Source organism: Bufo bufo, chromosome 5 (assembly GCF_905171765.1).
Source record: "Bufo bufo chromosome 5, aBufBuf1.1, whole genome shotgun sequence".
Classification (NCBI taxonomy): domain Eukaryota; kingdom Metazoa; phylum Chordata; class Amphibia; order Anura; family Bufonidae; genus Bufo; species Bufo bufo.
Genome location: NC_053393.1, coordinates 188,095,437 through 188,107,057, shown reverse-complemented (window position 1 = coordinate 188,107,057; position 11,621 = coordinate 188,095,437).

Sequence of the window (11,621 nt, the reverse complement as noted above, 5' to 3'; positions counted from 1 at the left end):
CGAGCACCAAAGTGCTCGGGTGCTCGAGTAGTACACTTTGGGATGCTCAGGTGCTCTACAGAGCACAATGAAAGTCAATGTGAGAACCAGAGCATTAAAACAGGCACCCCCTGCTCTGAAGAGGCGAGGGTGCCTGGTTCACAGGAAAAGGTTAGAAATTGATGGAAACACCACTGAAATGGTTTGGGAACAGCATGGGAAGGATGTCTGGGTGCATCTTGGACTCCCAGGACGGTGCTGGGAACGATGTTGTCCGAGCAGTACGCCACTTTTACAGACTGACAATAATACGCACATAACCGAAGATAAAATCGATTTTAGAGGACAAATTGTTAGGAAACATTATTTCCTGTATATTTACTTGCATATAAAGTGTAAGTGCTGCCAAAAATTACAAGGAAGAGTCACTCCAATACAACCTGTATATCACATAACGTAGGGCCTCATTCACATTGTGCTACAATTGTTCAGGTAGTGGGACTCCTACACTCATTAAAGGCTATGCACTAAGTGAAAAATTACAAGGAATCGGCACTCCAATACACCCTTTATTACACATAAAGGAGGGCATCATACACACCCTTGAAAAATTATGATTGATGGGCTGCTGGTGACCCTCAAAAACATTAGGAGCAAGGGCCTGCAGGTGACCCTCTAAAACATTAGGGGCGAGGGCTTGCTGCTGATCTGACCATCTAAAACATTAGGGGTGAGGGTCTGCTGCAGAGCTTGCCCTCTAAAACATTAGGGGAGAGGGCCTGCTGCTGATCTGACCATCTAAAGCATTAGGGGTGAGGTTCTGCTGCTAAGTTGAACCTCTAAAATATTAGGGGCGAGGGCCTGCTGCTGATCTGAACATCTAAAACACTAGGGGCAGGGGCCTGCTGCTGATCTGACAATCTAAAGCATTATGGGCGAGGGCCTGCTGGTGACCCTCTAAAACATTAGGGGTAAGGGTCTGCTGATGAGCTGACCCTCTAAAACATTAGGAGCGAGGGCAGCCTAATAAGCATGTTGATATGATGGAGGAGGAGGGCGAGAAAAGGAAGATTGAACCATATACCCTTTGTTTGTGGTGGAAGGGGTGCATGGAAATACAGTGTATTCAATACACCATAAAAGCCACATTTAAAGTGCCTTTATGTTCAGCCGCTTTCCTCTGGTGGAGTAGAGATGTCGGGGGCAATCCAGGCCTTTTTCATTTTTATAAGAGTCAACTGGTCAGCATTTTCAGTTGACAGGCGGATGTGCTTATCAGTTATTATGCCCCCAGCAGCACTAAATACCCGCTCAGACAAAACGCTGGCAGCAGTGCAGGCCAGCACCTCCACGGCGTAGAGCGCCAGATCGCGCCACATGTCCAGCTTGGACACCCAATAGTTGTAAGGCACAGAGGGATCACTGAGGATGCTGACACGGTCTGCTATGTGCTGTACTCCTTCACCATCTTCCAATACTTTTCACTCCTTGTGACACTAGGCTGCGCATCAGGGTGAGGGTGCTGGCGGAGTGTCATGAAACTGTCCAAGGCCTTGGAGAGTGTTGCCCTGCCTCTGTTGGAACTGCTGTGTGTTCCCCTTGTCTCCCCTCCTCAGTTGCCCAAGGAAGTACGAACTCTGCCGCCAGCGTTGTCAGAAGAAAATTTTTGGAGCAATTTTTCAACAAGGACCTTCTGGTATTGCATCGTTTTGCTCGTGGTCTCCACCTGAGGAATGAGAGATAAGAAGTTCTCTTTGTAGCAGGGGTCGAGAAGGGTGAACACCCAGTAATCCGTGTTGTCTAAAATGCGCATAATACGCGGGTCGCGGGAAAGGCAGCCTAACGTGAAGCCATCCATGTGTGCCGAAGTACCAACAGTCAAGACTTCGCTGTCATCATCATGAGGATTCAAAGAAAATCCCAGCAGTCGTGTCTTCAAGTATATGATGTTTTATTGCATCAAATCAAAAGATGTCCTCAATCCAGGACGCGTTTTGGCTAGCATGCCTTTATCAACAGGTACAGGTATACAAAATGACCAAGTATATATAATGGGATAACTCCTCCCCTTATGACATCATCACCAACTCCCATTATCTACACAGGTGATCGGAGGGGTAAGTAACAAACACAAGTGTATTAATCAGTAACTCAAAGGCTTATACCACAGGGTTCATGTCTCAAACTATGTTTCAAAAAATATATATGTATTTCAAAAAAATTTATATATATCAACCACCAATCATATTTCATAATTCCTGGTGTATGAGATCCCTCAACGGATATTTGATGTCTGAAAAATAAAGGTTATATATAAATAACACCGCATCAAATGTGCATAATCTCATAATCTCTGTTAAGGCCTTTAGGGTGTAGAGTATCCAACATATGGATCCAATACGCCTCTCTACATAATAGCAGCTTCTTCAAATCTCCTCCTCTCCTAGGTCTTTTAACCTGTTCCAGTACCTGGAACCTCAATTGAGAAATCCCATGTTTGCACTGATCAAAATGAAATGGGATAGGGAGCATCAAATTCTTAGTGTGAATAGTAGATTTATGTTTCCCAATACGATCCCTAATCATTTGAGTGGTCTCTCCAATGTATAATAAACCACAGGGACATTTTATCAAATAGAACACATTGGTGGATTCACATGTGAAAAAACCTTCAATTGCAAAAGGTCGCCCACTGTGTGGATGATAGAATGTGGAACCTCTAATAATATGGGAACATTGAGAACAGTGCAAACATGGGAATGTGCCCTTACGTTGAGTAGCTAATACCATTTGTTTTAGTGTCTTTTTTGTATTCCCAATATGAGAGTGTACCAGTTTATCCGTATAACTAGGATTCTTCTTGTTGCATATCAAGGGAGGATTTTTACATTATTCTATGGTAGGATAAGCCTTCTCCAACAAGTGCCAGTGTCTACGTATAATATTATCCAATTTCTGGTTATAGGGATGAAACTTATATACAAGTGCCACTCTAGATAATTTGGTTTTAACTGATTTATCAGGATTAGTGAGTTCTCTTCTAGTTTGGCTCAGAATTGAATGGGGATAACCCCTTTGTTCAAATCTATGAATCATCTCATCAATCCTGCCTAAGCTGCCTATCAGAATCAGACACAATACACTGTACTCGCTGATACTGGGATTTCGGGATAGCTCTCTTTAATGCTGGTGGGTGAGAGCTTGAGAAATGAAGAATGCTATTCCTATCAGTATCCTTTCTAAACAAATCTGTGGATAGCATACCGCATTGATCCTTTTCTACCATTGTATCAAGAAAGCTCACCTTATGGTTGTCAGAGACTAATGTGAATTTTAACCCTTCATTTGCATGGTTCAAGTGGTCAAGGAAGAACAACAGGGTCTCCTGTGACCCCGCCCATATGCAAAACATTTCATCAATAAATCTCTTCCAAATGAGGACATTATTCAGATACCAACTGGTATTATATACATATAGATCCTCAAATTGTGACATATAAGCAGTTGCATGGGGCGGGGCCACATTTGACCCCATTGCGGTCCCTCGCCGCTGAAGGTAGTAGTCGTCCTCAAACATAAAGTAATTTTCATATAACACAAGTTTTAATAATTGCAGAAAAAATTCCTGTTCTTCCTGAGTGTACTTACTACTACCTAGTAATGATCTAACTGCTTCTATGCCAATTACATGGTCAATAGAAGTATACAAACTGACCACGTCTATAGTTACCAAGAGACTATCAGAGGGGACCGATTCCAAACTGGCAATTGTGTTAAGAAAATGTTGCGTATCAGACAAAAAAGATTTAGTGTCCTTGATTAAAGGAGTCAATGCCTTTTCTAGCACAATTGCCAGGGGTGATAATATTGACCCTACAGAGGCTACAATAGGTCGCCCTGGAGGGTCCACTAAGGTCTTGTGCACCTTAGGCAAAATATAGAAAACTGGGGTGATGGGTGTATGATTAATCAGAAACGTATGCAATTTACCATCAATAACCCCTAGGGATAAAAATTGGTTAACAGTTTGCATGATTTTATCCTTAATACGAAACACTGGATCACCCGATAATTTTTCATAAGTAATACCATCCGAAAGTTGGCGCATAACCTCTGCGACATATTTTCCTCGATCCATCAGAACAATAGCGCCGCCCTTATCCGCAGGCTTTAGGACAAGCTCTTTATCCTCCATTAATGATCGGATAGCCATTTTATCCTGCAGTGTTACATTATGCGAAAAACGTAATTCACCCCTCTTTATCGAATCCATCTGACTCTGTATATCTTTATTAACTAAATGAACATAAGTCTCAATAGGGTGGTATACCTAAGGAGGCATATAATGACTCTTTATCTTCAGACCTAAGTCCGCTAGGCGTAGACCAGAATGTCCCCCCTCAACCTCATGCACACCATGCGATTTTTCATGAGATTCCAAGAAATGTGCTTTAAGTCTTAATTTTCGAAAAAAATGATTCAAATCAACATCAAACTGAAAAGAATCGAATGGAGTCGAAGGACTAAAAGAAAGTCCTTTCCGTAAAGCTTTCATTTGATCGACATTAAGACTCCTGGAAGACAAATTAATCACGAGTGACGTGCTCTTACCTGAGAGCGCGTCTGGATCACTTGTCTCAATCCCATCCCTTCGCCAGCATCTACGATGCTTCCGGCCTGCGCGCCTCATGCGCCTCCTCCTCCATGCGGACGCCGACCGCCCCTCCGAAAAAAAGAGCGAATCTCCTGTGGTCCTGTGGATTCATTTCCCGAACTGGAGGTATATGATCCCGGTTTCGCAGGTCTCCTGTAGCCCGACCTCTGGCGGGACGATGTGTCTTTCCATCTATACACTTTATTTAGAGGATAGTCCTCACTATCACGTAAGAACTTAGATCTTTTTCTGTCTTCCGTCTCCTTTTTATATGTAGCAATCTGTAAATCAACAGAATCTTTCAGTTGCTGAAATTCTTCGGATGTTATCGAATCTTTCAGTTGCTGAAATTCTTCGGATGTTATCGAATCTTTCAATTGTTGTTCGGTGACAGCAATTTGTGCTTGTATCTCACCAATAGCAATCTGGATACGATGAATAGTCAGCAGCATAAGATCGTACGAGCATTTATTAATGATCCGTTAGAAATCTTTACAATATTCGATATCCTCTGGAAAAAAGGTTGGATGCAAATGCACCCTAAGGCCCCTCGGGATTCTCTTCACCTTGTGGTATTCCGCCAATGTGATGGCATGCAACTCATATGATGTGAGTCGTCTGAGTTCACGTTCCCAGTGTCGCTTTTTAAATTCGCTGGTAGGAATATTCAAAAATTCGGAAGTCGATGTCATTAGAGGTTCCACATTCTATCATCCACACAGTGGGCGACCTTTTGCAATTTAAGGTTTTTTCACATGTGAATCCACCAATGTGATCTATTTGATAAAATGTCCCTGTGGTTTATTATACATTGGAGAGACCACTCAAATGATTAGGGATCGTATTGGGAAACATAAATCTACTATTCACACTAAGAATTTGATGCTCCCTATCCCATTTCATTTTGATCAGTGCAAACATGGGATTTCTCAATTGAGGTTCCAGGTACTGGAACAGGTTAAAAGACCTAGGAGAGGAGGAGATTTGAAGAAGCTGCTATTACGTAGAGAGGCTATTGGATCCATATGTTGGATACTCTACACCCTAAAGGCCTTAACAGAGATTATGATATTATGCACATTTGATGCTGTGTTATTTACCAGGAATTATGAAATATGATTGGTGGTTGATATATATAATTTTTTTTTAAATACATATATATTTTTTGAAACATAGTTTGAGACATGAACCCTGTGGTATAAGCCTTTGAGTTACTGATTGATACACTTGTGTTTGTTACTTACCCCTCCCATCACCTGTGTAGATGATGGGACTTGGTGATGATGTCATAAGGGGAGGAGTTATCCCATTATATATACTTGGTCATTTTGTATACCTGTACCTGTTGATAAAGGCATGCTAGCCGAAACACGTCCTGGATTGAGGACATCTTTTGATTTGATGCAATAAAACATCATATACTTGAAGACACGACTGCTGGGATTTTCTTTGAATATTCGTGGAGACCCCTTTCTATCCCATGCAACGTGCAACATAGAGTGAGTGTCGGCTGTTTTTCCTGTGATCATCATGAGGATGACTGTCCATCTCCTGATCCTCTTCCTCCTTTTCTGCCCACCCACGCTGAACAGATGGAACTAAACTTCCATGGGTACTACCCTCTGTAGCGGAGGCAACCGTCTCCTGCTCCTCCTCATCGTCCAATTCGCGCTGAGAAGACGGACAGAGGGTGGTCTGGCTATCACCCTGTGTAATGTCTTCTTCCCCCATTTCCACCTCTTCCACATGCAAAGCGTTGTCCTTAATTGTGAGCAGCGAGCGTTTGAGTAGAAACAGAAGTGGGATAATTACGCTGATAATAGCGTTATCGCCGCTCACTATTTGTGTTGATTCCTCAAAGTTTCATGCCCACTCCTCGGTTCTGATTAGTGGAAGCTGACTGGAAATGTGCGGACCATGTAGCAGCTGGTATTCCACTAGTGCCCTCTGCTGCTCACAAAGCCTGGCCAACATGTGGAACGTGGAGTTCCAGCGAGTGCTCACATCGCACAACAGCCGGTGAGCTGGCAATTTCAAGCGCTGCTGCAGCGTTGACAGACCAGCTGAAGCTGTCAATGACTTGCGAAAATGTGCACACACGCGGCGCACCTTCACCAATAGCTCAGGCAAATTGGGGTATGTTTTAAGAAACCGCTGAACCACTAAGTTTAAGACGTGGGCTAGGCATGGGATGTGTGTGAGCTTGCCGAGCTCCAAAGCCGCCACGAAGTTACGTCCATTATCACACACAACCATGACTGGTTGCAGGTTGAGTGGCGAAAGCCACAGCTCAGTTTGGTCTCTTATCCCCTTCAATAGCTCTGCGGTGATGTGCTGTTTGTCCCCTAAGAATATCAGCTTCAGCACAGCCTGTTGACGCTTCCCCACTGCAGTGCTACACTGCTTCGAGCTTCCGGCTGATGGCTGACTGGTGCTGCACACGGATAATTCGGAGGTGGAAGTGAAGGAGGAGGAGGAGAAGTGGGGGTTGGAGCCACTAACGTAGGTGCTGGCGTAAACCCTGATCAACGTAGGGCCCGCAATCCTCGGCGTCGGTAGCACCTGTGCCATCCCAGGGTATGTCTCGCTCCCGGCCTCCACAACATTCACCCAGTGTGCCGTCAGGGAAATGTAGTGTCCTTGGCCAAATGCACTTGTCCATGTGTCCGTAGTTAAGTGGACCTTCCCAGTAACTGCGTTGGTCAGGGCACGTGTGACGTTTCGGAACACATGTTGGTGTAAGGCAGGCATGGCACACTTTAAAAAATAGTGGTGGCTGGGGACAGTTACGAGGGACGGCCGCCGATATCAGGCTGCGGAAGGCCTCAGTGTCTACAAGTCTAAATGGCAACATTTCCAGGGCCAGTAATTTTAAAATTTGCGCATTTAATGCTATGGCCTGGGGGTGGATGGCTGGGTATTTGCTCTTGCATTCAAATACCTTGGGTAAGGACATTTGGATGCTGCGCTGGGACAGGGAAGTGGATGCTGATGGGATATATGTGACTCCATTTTGTCTCATTTAGCCACGTGTATTACATTTGGTTAGTGCACTACAAAACCTCCCTCCCCCCTATGGAATGTGAGACACTTCCTTAAACTGTTTCATGGAATCCATACAGTTTGAAAGTATGAACAGCCTTCTAGCCATAAAAGGACATCTCGTTCAACTGTATGCTAGCCTATGTGTATATACCTGATTGGTCAAATGCTGTTACTATGAGTCAGCTATGATGTTAATGCAGAGCTTATGTGTGACCATACTATTGGTCAAATACTAATGCTAACATATGATTGGATGTAAAGGAAGCTCAACCCCCTCTATTAAAACTGTTTGCCAGCTGTGAATAAACCAGAATGGATTGGAAATAGACATGTGTTCATGTGGTCTATCTTCTTCATTCTCCCGGTACCGGTAAGACTTAATTCAAGCTGGCCACTGAAATCATGTGTCAGGGACACACCGTTAGGGAAGAGAGTAAAATTTCCTTACAGATTTGGGGGCTCAGTTTCCGGGATTGGGAGGGTCAACTCTTCAGGTCTACCGTGAAAGACATCAATTTTTGTCCGCCTTGGACCTGGGAGCAATGACCAAAAATCCCATTCAAGTAAGTCGAACCATCTATTTATGATTTCAGTGGATTGCGATGTCTGGTTCACGCAAATGTTGATTGTAAGCGGCTCATATCATTGAGTCCATATCGTTATAAAATGTTGATTGTAAGCGGCTCATATCATTGAGTCCATATCGTTATAAAATGTTGATTGTAAGAGGCTCATTTGAGTCCGTATCGTTAAGAGATAGTGCACTATATAAGGATATCTGTTCCGGGAACAGAAGGATACAAGCTTGAATTAACTCTTATGTATATATAGTATAAGTATTTTAGAGGTATTAAGATTATCTGTCTGTGTGAGATGTTGGCCGGGTGGTAAGTTTACGGTCGCATTCCGCTTTGAAATCATTCTGTTTCTATCACTGCCAACATGTAAACTTTGTTGCACGGTCTAGTCCCACAAATTATTTCCTAGTTAACACATGAGTAGACAATTGGGCAAGATTTGAGAATTGACAGTTAAAATGTGAAACAGAATGTTATGCCAGGCTGGCAGGGATGAAAATCAGTTACATCAGAACTCCCGTGATTGTGAAGGGGGGCTATTGTGAGTGAGAAGACACAGCAGAGTCAGGAAGTTAATTCATGGCAAGGGAAAAAGTGTCTCAGTGTTTGCAATTAGAAAGGGCTTGTGTTAAACGTTCAGAAATGAACTGGTTAAGTTTTGTTGCCCTAATGATCTGTGTGTGTTTAAATAGTGACGATTTATAGTCCCTGGAATTAGAGATTACAGCACTAAAAGATGGACAGTTAATGCATAAGTGTATTGATAGTTGAAGAGAGAAGTTGTTAAAGGATAATAATAGCCTGGTGCAAGCTGAGTAATGGTGAAAAAGTGTATAGGGAAGTGACTGAGAGAACTTGAAGTTAGAGAAATGAAATGAGCAGCATTTCTTATTTCAAGATGGAGGATTTTGAATCCTATAGAGAACAAAGGTTGCCATGAGGCATCCCTCCCCCCCACCACATTCCAAAATGTCACTTGTAGTACTACAAAAAAACTTCTTCCTGTCCTGTTTGAGATGTGTTTTCAGAGAGAGCCCCCTCCCATCTCACCCCCCTTCTCTGCTCAGGAATTTCATATGGGGGTTGAGGGGGGAGGGGGGCTGCTAATTGGTAATGCATAAGCAGCAATGTGAAGATACTAACCTGTGTTATCTATAAGATATTCCAGACAGGGCTCCAGTATTGATTGTATCTTTCCAAATTGTATGTTCCGATGGTTTAAAATGTGCCTGCAGTGATGATGCTAATTAGAAGTGTCCACTCGTATCAATCTAAGGTTGCACCCAATAAGTTCTTATTCAGATGTGAGTAAAAGTTTGAGGAACATGTGGTACAGCTGAACGTCTTGATGTATTGCTTTACTTCCCCTGTTTCAACACTCCTGAAATAGGAGACGCAAGGCAGAGGAAATGGGTGAAGGGTTAGTTATATACAATAAGTGGCGATGTGTGTAACACTAAAAAAAAAAAAAAAAAAAAAAAAAAAAAACGACATGGCATATAAGATGATTTGTTAATTTTAACAAAATGACTGTATGATTAACATGTATATTGTTTTACAGCGACAGACCATCAGCAATTGCTGTGTTTGTCTGTGCTGCAAGTTTTGGGATGTAACAAAGAGATTGTGTGATTGGGTGAAAGATACATGATTCAGTGGAATGTGAATGGGTGTGGCTCTGAGTTATACAGTATGTACGTAGCAGAGCTGTGTGTGTAATTCATATTTTATGTATAAGGGCGTGGTTATGAGCTGGTTTGTGAAGGTGAGTACATGAAAATGTATATGAATGCGTATGGAATACGGTATTTGTTTTTAAATATGCGCATTAAGAATTTTATTTTATTTTATTGGAAGTTTTTGGGTTTTTTATTGGTACCAACAGCATTGATCAAGCTGTACATTTTTATTTCAATGAAAAGTTTTTATGGGCCCTTTGTGTGTTCATGTCTGTATTGTCAGATCTGTTTGTTTCAATGTTTGCAGTTACATGTTACATGTTCAGTGTTGTGCTTAACATCAGAGCTCTGCTCGTATGGACAGCTAAGATACTAATGGCAGAACAGAAGACAGACCAAAGCGTCCACCAAAAGGGGCGGACTTAGGTGACTCAGAGTGTCAGGAAGGAAATGTGAGCCCTCTATGGGAATAAATGGGGTACTGACAAGGACATACAGAACAGATTCCTTACCAGTAGAAACCATGGACAGGGAATACATCATGTCATGTATTTAGCATTATACTAGATTGCCCAGTCAGCCTATTAGGGAGAGATTTGTTCATTAGGCTTAACTTGCAGGTATCAGCAAAGAATCAGGACATAAGAGTACACTCAGGTCTCATTCCAGTCTCTACACCAGTGCCACTGATTCTTGCAAACATACAGGACCACCCAGAATAACATTAACCCTGCATTATGGTCCTCAAATGAATATGACACAGGATTCATAGATTGCACACCTTACAAAGCTACTGTGAAACCAGGTGTCATCTCAGTGTTCCAGAAACAATACCTGCTGTTAAAAGAGAAACTTGATGGACTTAGGCCAATGATAAAGGAATTCCTACAAAAGGGAATCCTGGCAGAGATGATTTCACCCTACAGCACGCCCGTGAATCCAGTGACAAAGGCAGATGGTGCTGCCCGCTTTGTACAGGATTTAAGGGCCATCAACAACATCATTGTGCCTATAGCCCCTGTTGTACCTGATGTCACTTAATTATTATCTGCCATTGCAGCAGACGCTGTTTGGTTCAGTGTGATAGATCTGAAAAATGCTTTCTTTTCTATCCCAGTTGATAAGATAACCAGACTACTTTTTGCTTTTTCCTTTGACAGACGCCAACTGACCTGGTGCAGAGATGCCCCAGGGATATGCTGATTCACCTGTAGTGTACAGCATAGTCCTCCGAGCGATGTTAGAGTCATGGTACATCCCCCCAAGGTTCTGTGCTGCTGCAATATGTCGATGATTTATTACTGTGTAGCATGTCAGCGGAGGCCAGCATTCAGGATGGTTTATCACTGTTATAATGGTTGTCAGGATGTGGTCACAAAGTGACACTTAAGCAAATGCAATGGTGTAAAATGCAGGTTGAATACTTGGGCTTTGTCCTCACAAAAGGTGAACGGAGAATCAGCGCAGAAAGAGTCCAGTCTATTGCGGGTTTGGTCGCCCCGCACACCAAGAAAGAAATGTTATCTTTCCTTGGTATGATAAACGGTAGACAATGGATTACTGATTGCTCCCACTATTGACAATGTTTTGAGGCAAGCCACTCTGGATGGAAATCCAGATTTGATTAAATGGTCTTCTGAAATGTACAATGCATTTGATTATCTGAAATGTTCGCTCATGTCGAGT